General features: G+C 43.5%; 1 protein-coding gene and 1 pseudogene across 1 annotated transcript in view; both read left to right on the forward strand.

The window, feature by feature from the left end:
• Positions 1 to 21784, forward strand: part of LOC111874709 (methyltransferase-like protein 9) — a 339812-nt gene that overhangs the window by 168972 nt on the left and 149056 nt on the right. The gene's annotated exons all lie outside the window — the stretch shown is intronic.
• On the forward strand, positions 10051 to 10207 carry LOC111874717 (annotated as a pseudogene).

Below are 21784 nucleotides of genomic sequence, written 5' to 3' on the forward strand. Positions count from 1 at the left end.
ATTTATATGAATTAGGTTAACCGTCACGCAACAAAGATACTCAGTTTTAGTGTTTTACATTTCGACTTTTTATTCCTGCTACATGTTTCGGTCTTATAAGACCATCATCAGGCAGTTATACACAGGAATACGTACAGTTATTGAACTACCGGTTTCAGTCTGCATCGAACCAATGCACAGGTAGAACACACCGAACATATATACGCCCAGACAAAACGCATACGCCCTATTTTATTATCATATAACACCACATATCGTGAAATGTGCACACCTAATATACCACACATTGACAACCCGTTCATCATAGAAACTTGTCTCTGGGCTCCACGACCGGGCTTACTACGTAGAAAGCTTCTACAACAAAGGCCTACGTATGACGTAACATGCCCAATTGTACACTGTAGCACTGGAACCTTAGATTTAAGTTGGTATACATATTTCTTAACTTCCCATACTAAATATTTTAAGTATTTTTAATATCTTTTTAATATTTCCATAATATATTCAACCCTTATGTCACTTGATATATATTGATATATGGTATCTATTTCATTTTTATATTTTATCTTTTTTTGTATCTTCTGTTTTAATTGTAATACTTAACAGCTTGAGGCAAATTTTATCTGTTTTTTTTTTCCTTGGCACTACAGCCCCAGTGGGCCTAGGCCTACCTCCATGAACTCCGTTCACTTCGGTTTTTCTAGATCTTACACATTCGGTAGGACTCCTTTGGCAGGTGATCAGCTCGTCGCAAGGCCTCTACCTGTAGACAAACACAGAAAAACGCACACAAACATCCATGCCCTGAGTGGGATTCGAACCCACGATCCCGGCTTCCGAGCGAGCGAAGACAGTGCATGCCTTAGACCGCTCGGCTACCGTGACCGGCCAAATTTTATCTGTTAGTATACGTATATTACGTATATATCTGTATATTACGACACGCAGCACTGGTATGGATCCATATCTGTAGGTCAGTAACTGTACGTATTCCTATATATAACTGCCTGATGCTGGTCTTGTACGACGGAAACATGTAGCAGGAATAAAAAGTCTAATTGCAAAACATTAAAAAGCGAGTATTTTTGTTGTGTGACGGTTAAACTAATTCCTGTAGATCTTATCCTGTATGGATATCCGATATCCAATTGATATCATCCTGTATGGATAGTAAATGTCTGATTGATCTTATCCTGTATGGACAATATATATCCAATTGATATCGTCCTGTATGGATAGTAAATATCTTATTGATATTATCCTGTATGGACAGTAGTTATCTGATTGATCTTATCCTGTATGACAGTAGATATCCGAATGATATCATCCTGTATGGATAGTAAATGTCTGATTGACATTATCCTGTATGAATAGTAGATATCTGATTGATGTTATCCTGTATGACAGTAGATATTGAATGATATCATCCTGTATGGATACTAAATGTCTGATTGATATTATCCTGTATGGACAGTAGATATCTAATTGATCTTATCCTGTATGACAGTAGATATCCGAATGATATGATCCTGTATGGATAGTAAATGTCTGATTGACATTATCCTGTATGAATAGTAGATATCTGATTGATGTTATCCTGTATGACAGTAGATATTGAATGATATCATCCTGTATGGATACTAGTTATCTGATGTGGAAACCATCTTCTAATTGCACAACACCGTAGCGAGTTCTGTGTTTCTTTCACTCACGTCTGTGAAAATAATCGATCGGGGATACAGGGAACATGTCCCCCCCTCCACTTTCATTTATGTGTATTCTCTGAACGTCAGCTTAATATGTACTGGACCGTACTGCATTCTGGGAGGTTATTTTTCATGGTTCCGATTTCAAGGTGGTTGTTAACTTAGTTACCGATGTAGGCAAGTCTAGGGACGGTGAAGTGATGATTCTCTTCATGAAAGAGTGTCACATCTCCTAGTGTGTCATTTCTTTCACGATATTTATTGGTGTCTGCTTGTTGGTACAATTTTTCCCAACTCCCCAATATAGTTACATCCATGAATAACAGGAAGCATCCGTTCTCCGTCCGGGGCAGCTACTTTCTTTGAAAGCATATTATATAGGCCTTGAAACTAAAAATTGCCAGAAACACTAACAGTCAAATTGAAAAATTGCGGTTTCTTCATGTAATTAACAGTTGTACTACGCTACACACGCGTATTAGCAAGAGTTCGCAGTGAATTTGAAAACATCTTTGGGTGTTCTCTACTAGGTTCGCGGCAAGAATAAGGAAGCTTGCAAGATGGGCCCTATATTATGTTTACATACGGGTTTGCGCCCTTTCTGTTGGATCTGCTTCTTCCATATATGCTGATATGGAGTAACTGCCTAAACTGTGTTATGGACACTAATAGTTTGGAGGCTGGAATTCATCAACGTAACATTAAAATCTCAGCTCCTACCTCGCGGAAAACATACCGAAACTTGTAAGATTTGAGGCTTTCACGGCGGTGACTATGAAGAAAGCAGTCTTCTGGGATTTGGCACCGTGTATATGTGGTGTTAACCGACGTTTCGGAGGAACGTATCGCCCCCATCTTCAGGGTTGAAGAAAAAGTTTAAGAAATCTGCAAGCGACAACACCGCGAGAAACGGTAAAGCAGACTAGATAGCGCTGCTGGCCGGTCACGGTAGCCGAGCGGTCTAAGGCATGTGTCTTCGCTCGCTTGGAAACCGGGATCGTGAGTTCGAATCCCACTCAGGGCGTGGATGTTTAGTTTATGTGTTTGCGTTTTTCTGTGTTTGTGTACAGGTAGAGGCCTTGCGACGAGCTGATCACCCTCCCAAGGAGTCCTACCGAATGTGTAAGGTCTAGAAAAACCGAAGTGAACGGAGAAGTTCATGGAGGTAGGCCTAGGCCCACTGGGGCTATAGTGCCAAGGAAAAAGAAAAAGAAAGATAACGCTGCTAACTAGAAGAGACGGGTTTCTAGTCCCGACAGAGACGGGGCCCATCCACCTTCCAGTCCCACAGGTACTGGAAGATGTGGTAAAGTGGCCGGTTAGGATCGCGTGAAGCTACAGGCTTGCATGGCGTGGAGGTTCACTGAATACAGGGACATTACTACGCTAAAGTGGCCCTCACTCGTGTCTGTTATGCACGCAACGTGTTGGTTATTGGTTACCAGGCTGTGGTCTTCTTACAAGGGGAAAAAGTTAAAGTCCTTGTGCTTAATTAAATAAGCACTGTGCCATGAAGACATATAAGGGAGTGGAGGTATAGCTCCACCATTCTTTACTTTGGCACTATGTGAAGGTGATTTGTCACCTTCACGCCTCGGCCAAATTACCCATGGGAAACATCCACCAGTACCCATCGGATAGAAGGCTGGATGGGCCCCAGGGCCGGTCTGGGTGGTATGGAGACAAATCTTGCCCCTTTCCGGGAACCGAACCCCAGCTCTCCGTCCCCTAGCCCGTCGCTCTACCGACCCTCCTTAGAGGATTTGAGATATTTTGGATTTTTCCTGTAAGTGCCCAGATTGTAGTATTCTGGAACGCGATACCGTGTAGTCTGGTAGTTGATTACCAACGTTTCGGGAAACTTTATGCCTCTATCCTCAAGGTAGAAGTCTACTAGTTTTCTATCAACTGTAATCTTGCTAATTAGCTTAACGATTAAATGAATTTGGGTATGTGTAGACCATAACAGACTGAGGACACTAGTCTGTGTCACTGCAGTCACTAGTCGTGAGTAGTGTAAGTGGTCAATAAATCGAGTCATCAATTCATACCCCGTCTGTAGTCACACCTACATGTGATAATATCAATGAAGCAACTGCACATTTCTTAGGTAAACCTCACGGGGCCTCTGCACTGCTCATTGCCCATCCTGAAGGTCCTGCGACCGGACATCTCGTCACAGGTTCTCTTGGCTTTCCTCAGTCTTCAAGCACGTAGTGAGATTGTTCCCAAGTCACTATTGCTTGCTTCTCATGCATCCCCACAGTCAAGCCCGATTTAAATTCATCAAAATGAGAGCCCATGCTCTGGATGAGCTCAGTTTACTTTTCCTAATTACGCAATCCTCATTCAATCATAAAATCAAAATTTTCCTGCCCTAGTCTGCAGCAGTTTACAGATAGTCTAACATTTTCTTAGCTGAGTACCAAGGCTAGTGAGCACTGCTCATGCCCTGGATATTTTTTTTTATTTCTAGTGGGGTGAGACTAAGTTCCCTATACTGCGGCCACTTCTGGCCTATTGTAGCAGCCCCAGATGATAGGTGAGGGTGATTGTGGAGCAATTGTTGGAATGAAGATTGGCAGGAGAAACCGAAGTACTCGGAGAAAACCTGCCCCAGCGCCACTTTATCAACCACAAATCCCAGTTGACCAGACTCGGGATCGAACCCGGGCCGCCGCGGTGGGAAATACCTGGATAACATCCATGTATGGAACCGAAGCGGCAGGCCATCGGCTTGGTGTACCTGTCTCTGGCGTTGGAAGGCCCCCGTAGCCCGAAAGTGGCGCAAAATAGTGCAGTGTGGGTGACGGGACAGGCAGGCACTGTCCCAGGGCAGCGAGGTTTACACTGGAAAAATATTGAATATATATTAAGCCGGTTTATTGCTCTTTTATGGCAGCTGCAGCTTAGACTCTTTATAGCGCATTGGTAGCTATGTTTACCGCGTGATATAACACTCAGTAATTCGCAATATTTCCCATAAAGCTCGTATTTATGGGTTCTGTTCAGTTGTCGGAAGAAATGGCTCTTTATTCTCACAGCGACTGATATTTGTGACAAGGATCTAACGTCGTAACACAGCACCAATTCCGGGCCGGAATGGACATTTGGTAGCATCTTCGTATTTATTTATTTACTTCATTTAGTTTACTTGTTTACATGTTTAATTATTTGTTTATTCACATTTATTTATTTGTTTCCTTATTTGCTTGTTATTTACATGTTTGTTTACTTATGTATTTGATCACATATTTATTTTAGTTGTTTACTTATTTACTTCTTTGCTTATTTAATTAATTATTTATTTAGTTGTTCACATATTTACTTACTTCTTTTATTTGTTTACTTAATTGCTTGTTATTTAATTGTTTGCTTATTTATTTGTTCACATATATATTTACTTTGTTTATTTGTTTACATGTTTAATTATGTATTTATATAGTTCTTCACATTTATTTACTTGTTTGATCGGGGGCACGCGGTAGCGCAGTTGGTTTAGGTGCTATGCTACAAGCCGGAAGGTCGCGGGTTCAGGTCCGGATGAGGTCATTGGATTTTTTTCAATTGGCCTGATCCATCCAGCCGCACTATGGCCCTGGGTTCACTCAGCCTCTAACAGAAATGAGTACCAGGAATTAATTAAATAATTTTCCTAGGCAGTAAAGCACCCCCGGCGCTTAAGGCTGACGACCTTACCGCCATCTTTGAGCCGACTGTCTAGATAATGTGGGAGCCTCAACGTCTCACAACCCTATGGGCCTTCACAGCCTGGTACAGGGATAGCTTTACTTTTACTTTTTACTTGTTTGACAATTCATTCATTTATGGTACGTTTGAGTGAGTGTCAGTAGCTCAGAGAATATGGCGTCGGATGATGTTATGATTAGTGAGGATGGAATTTGAAAATATACGGAAGGAAGCGGTCGTGGCCTGATTACACTCACTGTCCGGGCATGTATCTGGGGAAACTGAGTAAAATCACAGGAACACAGTGACGATAAGTGATCTCAGGGCCGATATTTGAACCCAGGAGCAGCGACGATCAGCATTCACACCACCCGCTGTTGTTTCTGACAGTTGCAGGACAGAAACGGACGTTGCAGAAGCACCGCGACGTCTTTGCATCAGGGGACATTACACTAATTTCGAAAGCTTGCGTCGAAGACTGATTAGCACCTTTTTGCTCCCAAATCGTCACAGCGACCAGCTCTCGGCTTCGTTTCAAATACAACGGAGCACCTTGGTTTCTATACATATTAGGAATGGAGGGGGGGGGGCATCACGCAAGGGGACCATCTGCAGTTTGCACGCCCTTAGACACAGACTCACACGCCATAATAGCGGCACGGCACGGCACGGCACGGCGCTTTTCTTCCCAGCATCTCCCCTTTCCAGAAAGCCTTTGGTTACGCAGGCACTGCGCCCTGTCTACAAAGCGGCCTAGCGGTTTATATATCACTAGACAAAGCGCCTGTCCTTAAACTGTACTGAAACATTGAAATTGCTCATTTATTATGAAGTCTTTTTTTTTTCATGTTGCCTAGTGTTCGACTGTTTACCGCCGCCCTACTGCGTAGTGATAATATTGTGACCAGACGCCTGAATACCAGAATAGTCCATTGCTAGACAACGGTTCGTTAATACACGCATCCCTGATGAGTGTGACATGACACCTGAAAGCCTAAATAATCCATTGCTAGACAACGGCTCGCTATGACACGTATCCGTGACGAGTGTGGCTTGGCACCTGAATGCCGGAATATTCGATTGCTAGACAACGGCTTGCTAAGACACATCCGTGACGACGAGTGTGACATGGCGCTTGAAAGCCGGAAGAGTTCATTGCTAGACAACGGTTCGGTAAGCACATCCCCGCGTCATCGAATAGACGGAATAACAGACGAACAGTTCGAGGTGATGATCTATATTCCGCTCGCCTCGAAGTTACAAAAGGAGAGGTCAGTTCAGTCGTAAGTGAGTCTTCATTCGTCCTTAGTGATTCGTAAATCAGAACCAAGTCAGTCACGCAGAAGACGCTAGTGGTCCAGTAGAGAATGGAGCGAGTCTTAGGCAGTTACTGATTGTGAGCTGTTATAACTGGTTGTAATTGTAATATAAGTGCCAATAAATCAGACCATCTAATCGAGAACCCATTATTATTCGTCACGGAACCCCGAACACGTGACAATATTACATCTAACGGTTACAAAGCATTGAATTCGCCGGCAATCAGAGCGAAGAAGGAGAAACAGAAAACTAGACGCCAAGATGCCTACAATGTTGTATTGCCTTTTTATCATGTTTGTACCAAGATCATTCAAAATATTGTGACATGTAGACCCGCTGCTATGCAACGGCCGCGAATAAAAAGAAAGCTATGCAACAGCCGTTGCAAACAAGCATGTTTACACGGTAATAATGGAACGTTTTCTGTGCTGTCCGTGCCTAAATTTTATAGGCATGTAGGATGTAAGTCAGTAAGTTAGTGGAGCCAGTCAGTAAAGATTGGTTGGTGAGGTAGTTAGAGAACTGCTGCGGTTCGGTAGTTGTGAGCTGTTGCTCTTAGAGGCACGGGGATAGTTCGGGAACCCAATGGAAGGGGAACGTCCACTGTTGTAAGCCATTACCGAGCAACGCCTAAGGAAGATTAAAGAGACTTTATGTGTACTGTAGTTACAGTGATATTTGGTCGCGCCATAGCTCAAGCGGTTAGTCACTGGCTTTCCACCGCGGCGGCCGGGGTTCGATCCCGGATCTGGTAAAGTGGGATTATGGTGGACAAAGTGACGCTGGGGCAGGTTTTCTCCGAATACTTCGGTTTCCCTGCCAATCTTCATTCCACCAATTGCTCCACAATCACCCTCACCTTTCATCTGGGGCTGGTACAATAGGCCAGAAGTGGCCACAGTACAAGGGACTTAGTCCCACCACACTAGCAATAAAAAAAAATGCAGTGATCTTTGGAGTACGTAAATCAGTTTTACTTTCGCGGTTTGTGGTTATGTTCTGTAAGTGTTCAGTAAATCCGATCATCAATCAAAAACCCGTCCATAGACACAACCATATCACGTGACGATATAACGTGAATATAAATAGCTGTAGTTACTTCGCTTTCCGACAACACAGTCCGTGTGCAGGCACACTGTACGGCACAGTACTCAGGAATGCTGGGTTTTCGGACTCTGCCCATCGTCCGGTATTCTAGAAACTAGAAAACACAGCCTTTCGGAAACTGGATATCTACAGAGTGATTCGAAATTATTATCGGGTTTTCTATGGTCTGTAAACCAAAACCCTGGCAATAATTTAGAATCACTCTGTATATAACAGACTACACTTAACGATTATATTTTTGTCTTTTGTTTCTGGCTGTCTTTGTAATTATCCGTAATGAGACAGTCGAGGCTTCTGCCAGCCTTAAGTAGGCCTGTGTGACAAGTGGTACGTTGTTTCTGTTCCAGGTGAGTACCCTGCAGCCCGCTGGATATGAATCTCATGAAGTCATGGTTTGGGGCGAGGTGAGTTGTGCTGTGGTTTGTTTACGCTGCTGTCAATATATACACCAAGGATGAGCAAATTACGGACCTAAGATTTCTTTTACTCGGCTCTCAAAAAATATTCCCGAAAATTTACCCAGCTACGTGGAACCGAGCCCTTCTTGAGAAACTGCCAATTGTACAGCCACTCAATTACTTCCCAGCATTTTATGCAACCCGAAAGTTCATTGCCGTGTTCACAAGAGCCCTCTGCTAGTCTCCATCCTGAGCCAGATCAATCCAATGCATAGCTCCCCATACTATTTCTGTAAGATCCATTTTAGTATTGTCCACCCAACTACGCCTTGCTCTTCCCAGTGGTCTCCTTCCTTCCGGCTTTCCCACAATATACTCTATGCATTCTTCGTTTCCCCAATTCGTGCTACATGCCTCATTCTAATTATAGTTGGAGAAGAGTACAGGTTATGAAGCTCCTCATTATGCAGTTATCTCCATTCTCCCGACACCTCATCTCTCTTCCGTCCAAATATTCTCCTTAGCGCCCTGTTCTTAAACACCCTCAGCCTGTAATCCTCCGTAAAAGTCGAGAGACCCTGTTTCACACCCTTACAGAACCACAGGAAAAATTGTAGTTTTGTATATTCTATATTTTACGTTTTTAGATAGCAGACGAGAAGACAAAAGGACCCCATTTACATAAATTAAAGGCGGTACGTACCGCGGCTGGATACGAACAGAGTGACTGCCGACAAGTGGAAGACATGTGCTGCCCCTCGCAGCGTCTCGTGGGGACGGGGGATATCGCCAGTAGGTAGCAAAGGTGGGATGGTGATCAGCAAGAGGAAAACCTGTCCCATAACGAATCTCGCGTCAAGTCACCCCAGATTGAACCCGGGATGAACAGCCTGAGGCACTGACGTGGCCCTTATCCGGTGCAGATTGTGGTACACTGATACGATACGCAGTTTATGGTGTTAAGTTGCGTCTTTCTTCGAGTAAGAGGACAGAAACCCCATAAACCGACGTTCATTTGGTGATTGTGTGTCTGTTAAATGCATGTCATGCGACTAAGTTGGCCGAAGCGATGGCGCTCCTGGCGTCTGTTCGAAGCGTGGCCGGTTCGTATGTTGGCCGCCGGGAAACAGGTCGTCGTGACAGGTTTCCTCCTTCGGTTCTTCTCAGTCCCTTCAGGCAAATGCCGGGATGTTACAGTAAACCCTCGCTAATCCGGTTACAGTTAATGCAAGTGTCGGGCAATACGGATCGAAATAGGAGAAATGAAAAATTCTATTCACAGTTCAGTACGTACTTGAAAAGACACATGGGGTTTAGGAACAAGAGGGATTAGAGCAAGAGGACTTTCAGACCGTGCTGAGGGCAGCTGGAGAGACAGGAACCACGCAAGAAAATGCGCAAGATTGGCTTCAGCTGACTGTAAGAAACCCTGGACCAAACAGAACACATACCTACCTTAGTCCATATGTAGCACTACTCAGTGACGTGGAAACTTTCCATCTTCTCTACACATTCCGTTGATAAGTTCTGCTGATGGCATGAAATTGACGGAGAAACATACAGCCTTTTGAAGCCTGGTTGCCAGACTGAGCTTGTATCTGCTGACATAAGGGATCGAGCCATTTATATTTGAATTTGTAGAGAAAAAGTGTACCGAACGTGGGAAAAGCGGTACCGGTATAGAGGGGGGGGGGGAGTGTAGGTCGCGGCCCTGATTCGAATGATGTTCTCAGGGTTCGATTCCGGTTATGCATCACTCTGTTTCCGTACCTCTTTGTCCGCGTTCGGCTTGTTCTTCTATCCTGAGCATGGAGGCGCTGATTCCTCCGAAATGTTGATGACCTTTTGGTTAAGATCAAAGTGTAGTATCTGTTCTTATCAGCTTAATGGCGGATAATGACTGAGAAGAACGGATTCAACCGGCGATGCCATACATAGATATGCTTTTTAGTTCATGTCTCTTGTTTATGCTCTTTTTTACTTTATTAGGAAATATTTGCGGATACAATTAGTCACATCCATGGATAGTTTATAACATTTTAATATGCCTCTATTATTAGGTTAGCTTAATTTAGAAAGCGACTAAATTGTCCTTAGTTTTTCATTACGATATTTACCCTATTGCGACTTTAAACATTAGCCATGTTGATATGTTGGGTTTTTGGACTTTATCCATCGTCCTGGTTTTTAAGATAACAAATAAGAACACGACGTTTCGGAAACTGGATCTGTTTCCGTCCTCAGGTGAAGGAAAACACCTATTCAGTTGGGTCCGTTAGAAAGAGCTAGCCTCAATCACCGGACGTCCAGTGATTGAGAACAGAATAGGTGTTTTCCTTCACCTGAGGACGGAAACAGATCCAGTTTCCGAAACGTCGTGTTTTTATTTGTTATCTTAAAAACCAGGACGATGGATAAAGTCCAAAAACCCAACACATCAGTGTGTTATACACCATCGTCAGAATCCTATAGTAACTATTAGCTATGTTGTTAAATCTGTTCTTATCAGCTTAATGACTGATACGACCGGCGATGTTATACATAGATATGCTTCTTAGTTCATATCTGTTTTTTTATTCTATTATTTTATTATGTGAGTGTTCAGTTGGAAGTCGACCTGTTAAGAGAAAAGTTTGTGTGTAATTCAGTGAGATTGTTATACTTCCAGTGTTAAAATCCGTTGCCACGTAACGGCTAGTGAAGACTGTTACAGACTGAGGACACTAGTGTGTGTGCCAGTGGAAATAAGTTTGGAAATAACGATAGTGTTATAGTTGTTTTTTACTGCGATCTATAAGCAGTCAATAAATCCATTATCCAATCCGTACCCCGTCTAATATTCACCCTAACACATGACAGTACATTGAGACATAAATGCACTGTGTTGGCGAAATGCAGAGCTTCGTAGTTAAAGCGAGTGGTACATATACTAACCACTGTCCTTGAAACGGATAATAGAAAAGAACACGATGGGACTGGGATATGCAGAGCGGACGTTTCGTAGCTACTGGAGAACATCTCCTGCATGCTCCATTAGTCAATTTGTGAGACTCGTTTCTGTATATCTCTGCATGCATTACCGAATTTGACGTGGCACTCAAAAGGAAACCAAGTAGAAGGATTAAAGAAAAGTTCTCTCTGGAAAATAAGGTCTGTTATATTTCCTTTACAAGCGGCGTGTGTATGGCGGGTACGATGTGCACACACACACACACACGTTATGTTCGTTTAAAGTAATTGTGACAAGATGTGAATAGGAACTTTAAAATGTACTTGGCCCGCCGTCTTCACCACACCTGGCCCGGTACTGCACTAGCAGCCGCTGTTTACGTCTAAGAATGCACCCTATTGAAACTACTCATTTCGGTCCATTTAACTTATAAAAGTAAAATAGCGAAAGAGCGTCATGTTCGTATAATACGAGGGAGAACCAGTAAATAGTTCACAAATTGAAGTAAAACAGCTGTAATGGACGTAATAGGTTTCCTCTGTGTATCACTAGGTAGCAGCACAGTCCAGCTTCATGACAGTCTGGGTCGTAGCTCGCATACGCATGTTCAGAGACTGGTTTCAGTAGTCAAAATGGCAACCGTGCTTATTATCGTGTTATTGTATTATTGTATTGTTACATGTAGTAGTGACTATTGTCGGGGTTTGGATTGGTGAATACATTTATTGAGCACTCGCAGGTCATAACTACATATAACTGTAACAGTATTACTGACTTCCACACTACAAATCGCCCCTCGCTGTTACTTCTAAATCTGTTTGACTAGTCGTTGCCTTGTGACAGCTCTCTACAATGGATATTCCTTTGCAAAGTTTTCACTAGGCGTTTCCTGGTAACGAATCTTGGAGCTTCTTCACTTTCGGTTCCCCGCTGGTTAAGACTCCACAGCTAAACCCTCAACTTAACTGAACTGAGCGTTCTCACATGACCTCCCTTTTCAACTTCGGGAAGAACCGAATAGAGAGCACCACCTCTAACAGTTCCTCTGTTACTGTGTGCTTATTCGTTGCTGCGGAAACTTTCGTTGATTCCACAAGTCTACACCTTTTCATTCTCGTATCCATGGACACGTTTGTTCAACACCCAGCGATAGTTTGTGCCCAAGAATCATATCTCCGCGGAAACGTGTGTGCCTCGCGTACATGTCACAATATTGTAGCATTCCTGTTGCACTTCATTTGTTACTCAACAGATGTCACTGGTTCACCATCTTACGTCCATCTCGCCTTCTAAAACTTGTTTAAAAGTTCCTGTACATTGCACTACATGTTTCGACAGGCATTGGTCATCATGAGGTGTTTAAAATTGTCCGTGAAAACTGCTGTGCTTCTGTTTTATTGTTGTAATATTTGATGTATAGATACACAACGCAACAGGAAGAGCTACTCAGCACCATGGGATATACTAGCGCTTAGACGGAACTACGCATCGGATGTTAGAAACACAAAACGGAAGCACAGCAGATTTCACGAGCAACTTTAAACACCTGATGATGACCAATGTCGGTCGAAACATGTGGTGCAACTAATAATATAAGTTCAACCTTCAACGCAAAAACTTTTATCAAGTTGGGTTACACTATATGTTTCGACCCTTAAAGGGTCATCATCAGCTGTTTCTAATTACACATTATTACATTACTGGATTGCAACTTGAGTCAATATGCAGTAATAGTATGTAAATAAACATTAGTGTAGATACTTTATGGATTCTATACGTAAATAGGAATATAGGGACTTCACGTTGCAATTCAGTAACTAGAAACATCTGAAAACGACCCTTTAAAGGTCGACACATGTAGTGTAGTCCAAATTAATACAATTTGTTGCACTGACGCTTGCACTTGTATTATTAGTTGTACTTACGCACAGGATGCAAACAATAAAAATAAAATATAATGCAATGTACAAAAACTTTTAAATAAGTTTCAGAAGGACGATGAATCAGACCCACAATAGAGTTCTTTCTAATTCATCATTCACTTCTCGCCTCACCATTCGACACTGTACACTCTGAGCTATTCACAGCTTCGCTGAATGAACCATAAATCATTAAATAAGTGAACGGTGGCGTTTCAGCCCGGAAGTTGAGGCTGAGCGCCCTGTTTGTAGGGTGCAGACAGTCAATTGAGGTACTTCCCGAGCCAATAAAGGAGCCCCCCTTAACGTGACGGATTGGGCTTAGGTTAGGCATCTTCCATCATCTGGTTTATGATATTAAGATACAGCGTTTCGGAAGCGGACGCTGCTTCCGTCGTCAGATAAAAGTTTGAAATATAATTTGTTGTATCCGTCAAATTCAGTGAATCTGTGTCGTTTTTTGTTTTTTTTTTTTGCACAGCGCTCTCGCCCCGTTCATTTATACCCCACGAGTGGGCCGGTCAAATTCAGTTTACTTCTGCACAACGCATTTCTTTCTTAGGCACATTGTAATACTGGAACCGGGCTCGCTCGGTCATTTAGTGGCTTGACTAGGGGCTCAACAACTGAGGAGTCGCTGTTTCTGGTAGGGGCAGGAGAGTATCTCTTCTCCGCAGCTCTCAGACAGACTCTAGGTTCCACCCATCCTCCTCTTCATGGATAGCGAGGGTTCTGTTCCCGGGATAAAGCTGCCGAGTCGTCAAGCTACCATCACAGGACTCTGAAGGCTCCCATATTCGACAGACACTAAAAATATGGTCATGGGTCTCGTGGGACTCGGAATCAAGAATTACTGTGCTGGCGCGACCAGCACCAATTTAGCAGGCAGTAGCTCAGGCGTGGAGTCCCGGTTAAGAATTCATGGCGTGATACCTACACGTGCCAAGTGCCTTCCAGGCTGCTTGCTTAATGAAGCCCAAAGCAATTAAACAAGTGGATTGATGGGCTGAGGACCTTGCTACTTGGCGCTTCATCAGTGCTTCCGTTTGTGAACTCCTCAGCGTCTCTTTCTCCTGCTGCTCCAGTCTTGCTTTCTTCTCTGAAATTTGCTGCCTTCTTCAAGGTTGTATTTCTTCTTATCATAAAGTCATACTTCTCCTTGATGTAATTTTGCTGGTTTCTGCTGTCTCTTTTCAAATGTGCCTCTACCAGAAGGGAGCACTGCCTTGGAACCTCAATACCGAAAAAAGAAGTTCTGGGAAGAACTAATCCCGTGATTGCCTTTGAGATGACACGGATCTCATAGAAAACGAAAGTGTTAGGTAGACACACAGGCACACAGACAACCCGTTGCTTAGCAACTATGAGGGAGACGCGTAGACATCAAAACGATCTCATAAACCTAAAAGCGAGTGGGTGGACACAGGCATGGAGGTGACCTCATAATATGCAGAAGACGTTCTGGGAAGAACTAAACGCCTACTTTCAATCGATACGACAAGGGCCACATGGAAAACAAAAAAAAAATAATAATAATAAGAGGGCACACACAAACAGCTAGGCGATCTCATGAGCCACCTTTAATTTTTTGAAAATGAGGAAAGTAGGTTGAAAAAATGTTTGGCCCCATCCCAAATTGATCGTGTCTCACTACACCCCCCTCCCGGGTCGCAGTACGTCAGAAAGTAGAAGCAGTTTGACCGGAAACGTCCCGTCTCTGCTTTGTGAGCAGAGTTGCTGCATACACACACTGCGGCTCCTCCTAATGATTTATACATAGTAGCAGACAGATGCCCCCCCCCCCCCACCGCCTCTCTCTTTCTGTTCCATTTTTTCCTTAAAGAACACCAAGATTGCCTTATTATTTATTTAAGCAGTGCGCAGACTTCTTCTTCGTCTCCCCGCGTGCCGGTTGCCTCACTCCAGAAACTCATAAAGTTCCGCCACTCGACATTATTGCTTGCATTAATGCTCGCCCCACGTTACGAAGCTCCAGTGGAAAGAACTTGGAAAAATATTTTTAGTTTCCCTTCTTATTTCCCTTTGTTCAGTGTCTCCATTTCCTTCTTTCACCCCCACTCTTCCAGCACCTTCTTAATTTTTTCCTCCTTTTGTTCTCTCCCCACTGTGAAATATCCATTCCCTGCATGTGACGTGTTGGTCGTTCAGGATGTGCTCGCACTCCGTGCTTTTGTTTCGGTCGTCTCGCCCTCGTCTTACTTGATTTAGCTTCGCAAATGGCTGCAGCGGCATGAACATTTCCAGAATGAGAACTTGTGTCCCGTTTCGCTTCCATGTATACCCCAGAATAATTAGAGCAAGCTGTCCGATACGCGTTCCCCACATCCTGACAGTTCCTCAGTTCCTCGTGACATGTGCTCAGGAGGAACTTACGTGAAGTTAGTTAAACTCATGAATCGCCCTGTAGCAGTATTTCTCTTCCGTTCCTCTCTGGCAACTGTGACAGTTTTCTGGAACTGTGTGTTACCCCCTTGGGATCTGAGGTAACCGCTCTCAATATGAAATTAATTGTCCTTATGCATATTGTAGCATGTAGACCCGTTGCTAGGTAACGAACGCAAAATAAACAGCTATACCATAGCCGTTGCTAGGTAATGGCCGAAACAAATACGCACGCAACAATAGAAGAGCTTTTGAAGCTCTGTGCGGTCCGTGCCGAGTCTGTATAACGAGGTCCAGCTGCTATTAGATCACAGTCTTGAGACGGCAGTGAGGATAACTCCCAGGCTGGCGGTTAGTCGACTGGAGAGGAGTGAGTTGGTTGGTGAGTGAGTGAGTGAATGAGTGAGTGAGTGAGTGAGTTAGAGAACTGCTGCGGCACAGTCGTTGCGAGCTGTTGCTGTGAGAAGCTAGTAGCTTAGGCCAGGAATAGTTTAGGATACCAGAGGAAAGGGGACGTCCGTCGTTGAAGCCGCTACCGAGCAACGGCTAGTAAAGACATGAGAAGACTGAAGTGTGTGCTCTAATGAACTGCAGTGTGTGCGAATTAGTGCAGTAGTTACTGCTATAGTTGCTTGTAGTCATGGATCTGTAAGAGTTCAGTAAATCCAAACCCTGTCTATAGTCACGCATACACGTGACAGTATATACGGAACTGAACACACCCACTGATTTCCTCGTCCGTGACGAATGAAAAATTAGGACCAGTCGTTGAATTTATTCTGTAGTCTGTTCTTCCGCTTACTATGCCATTTCTTGAGAGGTGTGTAAACAGTAAATCTGAACAGTACGAGTACATTGAATGATAATATTAAAATTGAGAACGCATGATATGAAGGTGTGAACTGAATTCGTGTGGTCCAGAAATGAACTATTGTCGACTGTCTGTGAACACAGTATGAATCGCTGGTTCCTGTAAATGCTGAACTACCATCAGCTTCTCAATAAGGGCGCTGTTTCATATGATTAGTTTTGGGGTTCTGTTGTATATGCGTTGATGGTGCTTGTTATTGATAAAAATTTTATCTTTAGAATAAAATAATTTATGTCCGAGCCCACTGAATGTCTGTTCAGTATTTGTGTCAGCAGTCGCCGTTGCAGAATAATGACAAGAAAGGAATTAGGCTCTGCGAAGCAAGACTTCTCGTGTGCTTTGAAGTTACAGTGAGACTTAAGCGGCCTCCATAGTCTAGAGGTAACGTTCCCACCTCATGACTCGTAGTACGCGGGTTCAAATACCCGGCGGAGGTCGTCGAATTTTTAAGGGCGGAAAAATTCAGGGAACAAGTCCTCCGGGAGGGACTTTAAGCCGTGGGTCCCGTGTCGTAGCTTTACGGCACGTGAAAGAACCTCATATCTCCGAAGGAGGTCACTGAGCCAAATTACGGACGTTTCCCGCCCAACAGCAGTCTCTAATACCTCTGGTAGATGGGGGAAGCATTATAGATACCTCTCAGCTAGTAGAGCCGGTCTCGCTGGCTGGGCGGGACTGATGGTAAGCACCAGTACCGGTAGGATATAGAGACTGGTAGAAATCATAGAGGGAAGCACAATGGACCAATACAGGTCTAAGTGCATGGGGAAACCCACCCTCTCCAATAACTAACTAACTAACTACAGTGAGACTTATAAATCCGTTGCCATGATACGACTTGTGAAGGCTGAGAACCCTAGTGCGTGTGGCGGTGAACTGTAATATGTGTAGTTCAGCGTTAGCGCTCTAATTTCCTATAGTTCCGAGTTGCATGTATAAGGTGTCAATAAATCAAATCATCCAATTCAAAACCCCGTCTATAGTCACACACAAACCCCTTATACATTACAGTACACTACGTATACAGGAAGTACATGAAGTTCCTATATAATATTGTATTTAAGCATCCTGCTACAATAATATACCATTTGTACACACACATCCCCGTCTTAAATACAGCTTATTATCTGGTCACCCTTTTCCCTCACTACATGTTTCGGCCGCATGCGGCCATCATCAGGTGTTTTCTGCCTTGCTGATATCTACACACAAACCACTTAACATAATTAGTCTAGCAGCTGGATAAACCTGCAACCTATGGTATATATATAGCAATACTGATAAAAACACTACCTCGACATCCTTACGGACTGCACAAACAACGCGCATAATACCCACGCCTCAAAGGGAATGCTGTACAAATACATCCGACAACAAGAGATACTCAAGAAAATACCGTATTTACGCATGTATAGGCCGCACATTTTTTGCCAAAAATTCAAGAGGAAAACTGGGGTGCGGCTTATATTCGAAATATTCGAAATCACACTTCATTAAAAAAATTATATTCATAATTAGTAATACAGGGTGTAATACTCCTGAAATAATATTCCAAGAAAATTATTTTTTCTATAATTTCTGTCTGAAAATTGTGCTGCGGCCTATACACGCACGCGGCCTATACATGCGTAAATACGGTATCTCTTATACGAATGAACATCAACCACACGTAAAAGCAATAAGATGTTAATTTTAATTCAAGGTAAACTTATTTTAATTATGAAATATCGCGTTCACACTGACATACAGTGCAACAATTTTAGCAAGGTAGACAACACCTGACGAAGGCCGTGTGCGGCCGAAACATGTAGTGAGGAAGAGGGGTGATTAGATAATAAGTTGCATTGAAGACGGATGTATATGTATGCAAAAGATCCTTTATAAAATAACGGACACGGCTTATAGTGGATGTGACAATATCGTCGCTTTGACCGGAAGCGAGAAGTTGCAGAAGAGTTTGAAAGAAAGTTTCACAGGGTTGGACAAGCAAACAGATTCCTCGTGGACAGTGTATTATTGTTTGCAAGGTAGCTTGAACAGGAAGTAGTGGCGTGTGGGACTGTACCGTACGTTCCAGCAGGAGAGCTGTGTGTTGGGACAGAACGGCCTCATCTGCCTGCCGGCCTGCCTGCCTTGCTGTGCGGATGTACAGCTTCAGTGGGTCTGTCGAACAGGCGGTTAAGTTTGCGCAAGATTCGTGTAGCAGTCAGTTTGTACCAGCATTTTGCTCTGAAACCTTGTCACTTAACCCTCTCGTACAGTGGTTCCTATCTACACCACCTGCGTTCACATTCAGAAATGCTGTCATTTTCCCGTTCAGTGTATATACGTATTCCTTATGATTCTCAGAATAAAAGCGATTACCTCGTATGTCTTCGCAACAAAGCCCATACGGTTAACCCTGTTTAGGGAAACAGTGGCTGTTTATTGTGAGAACCACACGAAACACTCAAACGGTAGTATATAAAGATTCAATTCGTACCTCAGAGGAAACACCTTACGTCTCCGTTACAAAGCCCAACCGGTTAATGCTGTTTAGGGAAACAGTCGCTGTTTATTTTGAGAACCATACAAGTCAAAGTCAGAGTTACACTGCGACTGACGGTCAGTCAGTCAGTCTTGGTGTCGATCCAAGTCTGGGGCTTATGACCAGATTTTTATTACTGTTTGACAGTTACGGTCTTGGTATTATGGGGCGCCCTCTCTGACAAGAGGACGGGTCTGTACTTTGTTAGAGTCACTGTCTGCAGTAGTAAGTCATTTGTCTTAGTGTAAAGGATATTAACATTTTACATGTCAAACATGTTAATAGACGGAAGTAAAATAAATACAGGGCCTCTGTCAGTCAAGGCTATGTGCAGCAGATTATGCCCTATTTCTAGTAGCTTCCGCTAGAACGGCAGTCTAGTCACTTGAACGGACGTATGCTTGACCGCCGCCAAGTTTAAGCCTCTTATACTTTCTGTGTCGGGCTTCGCCTTGTCCAATATTGCTAACATTTTCGTTATCATGATTTTGTATGACTTCTGCTTGTTGTCTGCATAATTTTGTTATACTCGTATAATCATATACGTATGGAATTTTGAAAGCCATGTGCAAATCGCGCCCGGTGTGCGCCTTGGAAAATTGCCAGTGGTGCGGAGAACCTTGTTTTGCAGGCGCTGCAATTTCATTAGATGGGTGTCTGCCGCAAACTCCCAGGCGGGACTAGCATAAGTAATTACAGATCTAATGAGAGCTTTGTGGAAGGTCAGTTTAATGTTAGCTCTTAATCGCTCACTTTTGTGTAAGGAATACAATCTAATAAATGTTCTGAAGGCTTTGGCTTCGATTGTTTCTATGTGCCATCTCCATGTAACCCTCCTATCGAAGATTACACCGAAATATTCTACACTATTTACAAATGGAATATATCTTCCATTCAGTGTAATATGAGACAAACAACAAAATACTCCTTACGATCTATCGCCCAAACAAACAAATAATATATAAAGATTCGGTTCGTACCTCACAGGAAACACATTACGTCTAAGCTACAAAGACAATCTGGTTAATGGTCTATGTTTATTGTGAGGACCATACGAAACACATCTTCTGTGGACAATCTGCGAAGTGTTCTAGATTTTGAAGCAGCTGGCACCAATAGTTACCACTGTGCTTAAAGGGTTAATTCAATCGGTAGCCAGGGCTGATGAGTGCATTCTTTGTTTACGAAGGTCCTACAGGCAGTTAGCAGGACAACATCCTAAATAGGGCACACCTACATCTTAACAGATTTTTAACACGCGAGAGTGTCGCATAAGCCAAGGATGAAGAACCACATCACTGCCTGCTGCCAAATTTACACCAGAACTAACTTCCCAATGAGCAGCCGTGCCAGGTGCTCCAGCATCACTTGGTGAGCCCTGACAGACGGTCCTTCCTTCGGCTCTTGGCCCAGACGGATTCTTATACTTAACTGCATGTCCTTCACTGCAGCTCTCTCCCTGGTAACTGCACTTACCGGCATTCGCGGGTGAGGATACATAATGTGACAGTATAGACTACTACTGAATACACACACGTATGTGTCTGTGGGTCTTATTGCAGACAAAAGCGAATATTGGACCATGCCACGAGTTCCACATCCCTCGACTATGTAAAGAGGACAAATTTCGAAGTCTCTCATTATGCAGTTTCTCCTCACTTTTGTTTGCCGCCTCTATTTTTTATTGCTAGTGCGGTGGGACTAAGTCCCTTGTACTGCGGCCACTTCTGGCCTATTGTACCAGCCCCAGATGATAGGTGAGGGTGATTGTGGAGCAATTGGTGGAATGAAGATTGGCAGGGGAAACCGAAGTACTCGGGGAAAACCTGCCCCAGCGCCACTTTGTCCATCACAAATCCCACTTTACCAGACCCGGGATCAAACCCGGGCCGCCGCAATGGGAAGCCAGCGACTAACCGCTTGAGTTATGGCGCGGCATTAGCCTCCTCTCTTACAAGTCCATGTATTCTTACTGACATCCCTCTGTTAGTTACTGCCAACCTCATACTTTCATTTACAGAATTTCTGTTTCTACTTTTAAAGTGTTTCCATTTCTGACAGTCTGCCGTGGCGAGTTACGATCAATCTTGCCCAAGTCACCTGTCATATTAGCAGCACTGCGAGGCCTAGCTCCACTGCTTTTAAGACCGAGAGTCAGTAAATACATCACAAATGGAAGTAAAGCATCTGTAATAGATGTAATAGGTTTTCTATGTGTGTCATTAGGTAGCAGCACAGTCTAGCTTCATGACAGTCTAGGTAGCAGGCTCGTATGCGCACGTTCAGAGGCAAATGGCGACCATGCTTGGTTAGTATACTACCGAAGAACAGCGTTCTGTTGCACGTTTTTCAGTGGGCAAAAGAACTCAATGCAAAGGATATTCATGAAGAAATGTTTCCTGTTTACGGTGGGAAGTGTTTGTCGCGTAAAGCGGTTCACAGCTGGTAAACAAGCGTTTCGCTGATGACGGAGAGGTTGAAACGGAGGTGCGGAAGTGGCTGAGACAACAGTCAAGAGACTTCTATGCTGCTGGTTTCGATGCACTGGTAAAGCGTTGGGACAAGTGTACCAATGTTCGCGGAGGATATGTCAAAAAATAATTTTTTTCTTCCAAGTTCGAATGTCACATGTTTTACGTTTTATACCCATTTGTGACCTATTTACGTCCCTCGTAATATCCAAAGGCTCAAAGGAACAAAAGTCTACAGTTCGACTTTAACATGAGCCACGGCTTTCTATTCCCCCATTAGGCCTACTGCAAATTGCTTTACTTAGATATTTCTTGCCATTGTCATCTCATTCGTGAAGAAATAAGGAGAATATTAAATCCAGTTCAGAATCGTTAGCGACTGGCTACGAGATGGATGGCCGAGGGATAGGAGTTCGAGTCTC

This window comes from Cryptotermes secundus, unplaced genomic scaffold, assembly GCF_002891405.2.
Source record: "Cryptotermes secundus unplaced genomic scaffold, Csec_1.0 scaffold313, whole genome shotgun sequence".
Taxonomy (NCBI): Eukaryota; Metazoa; Arthropoda; class Insecta; order Blattodea; family Kalotermitidae; genus Cryptotermes; species Cryptotermes secundus.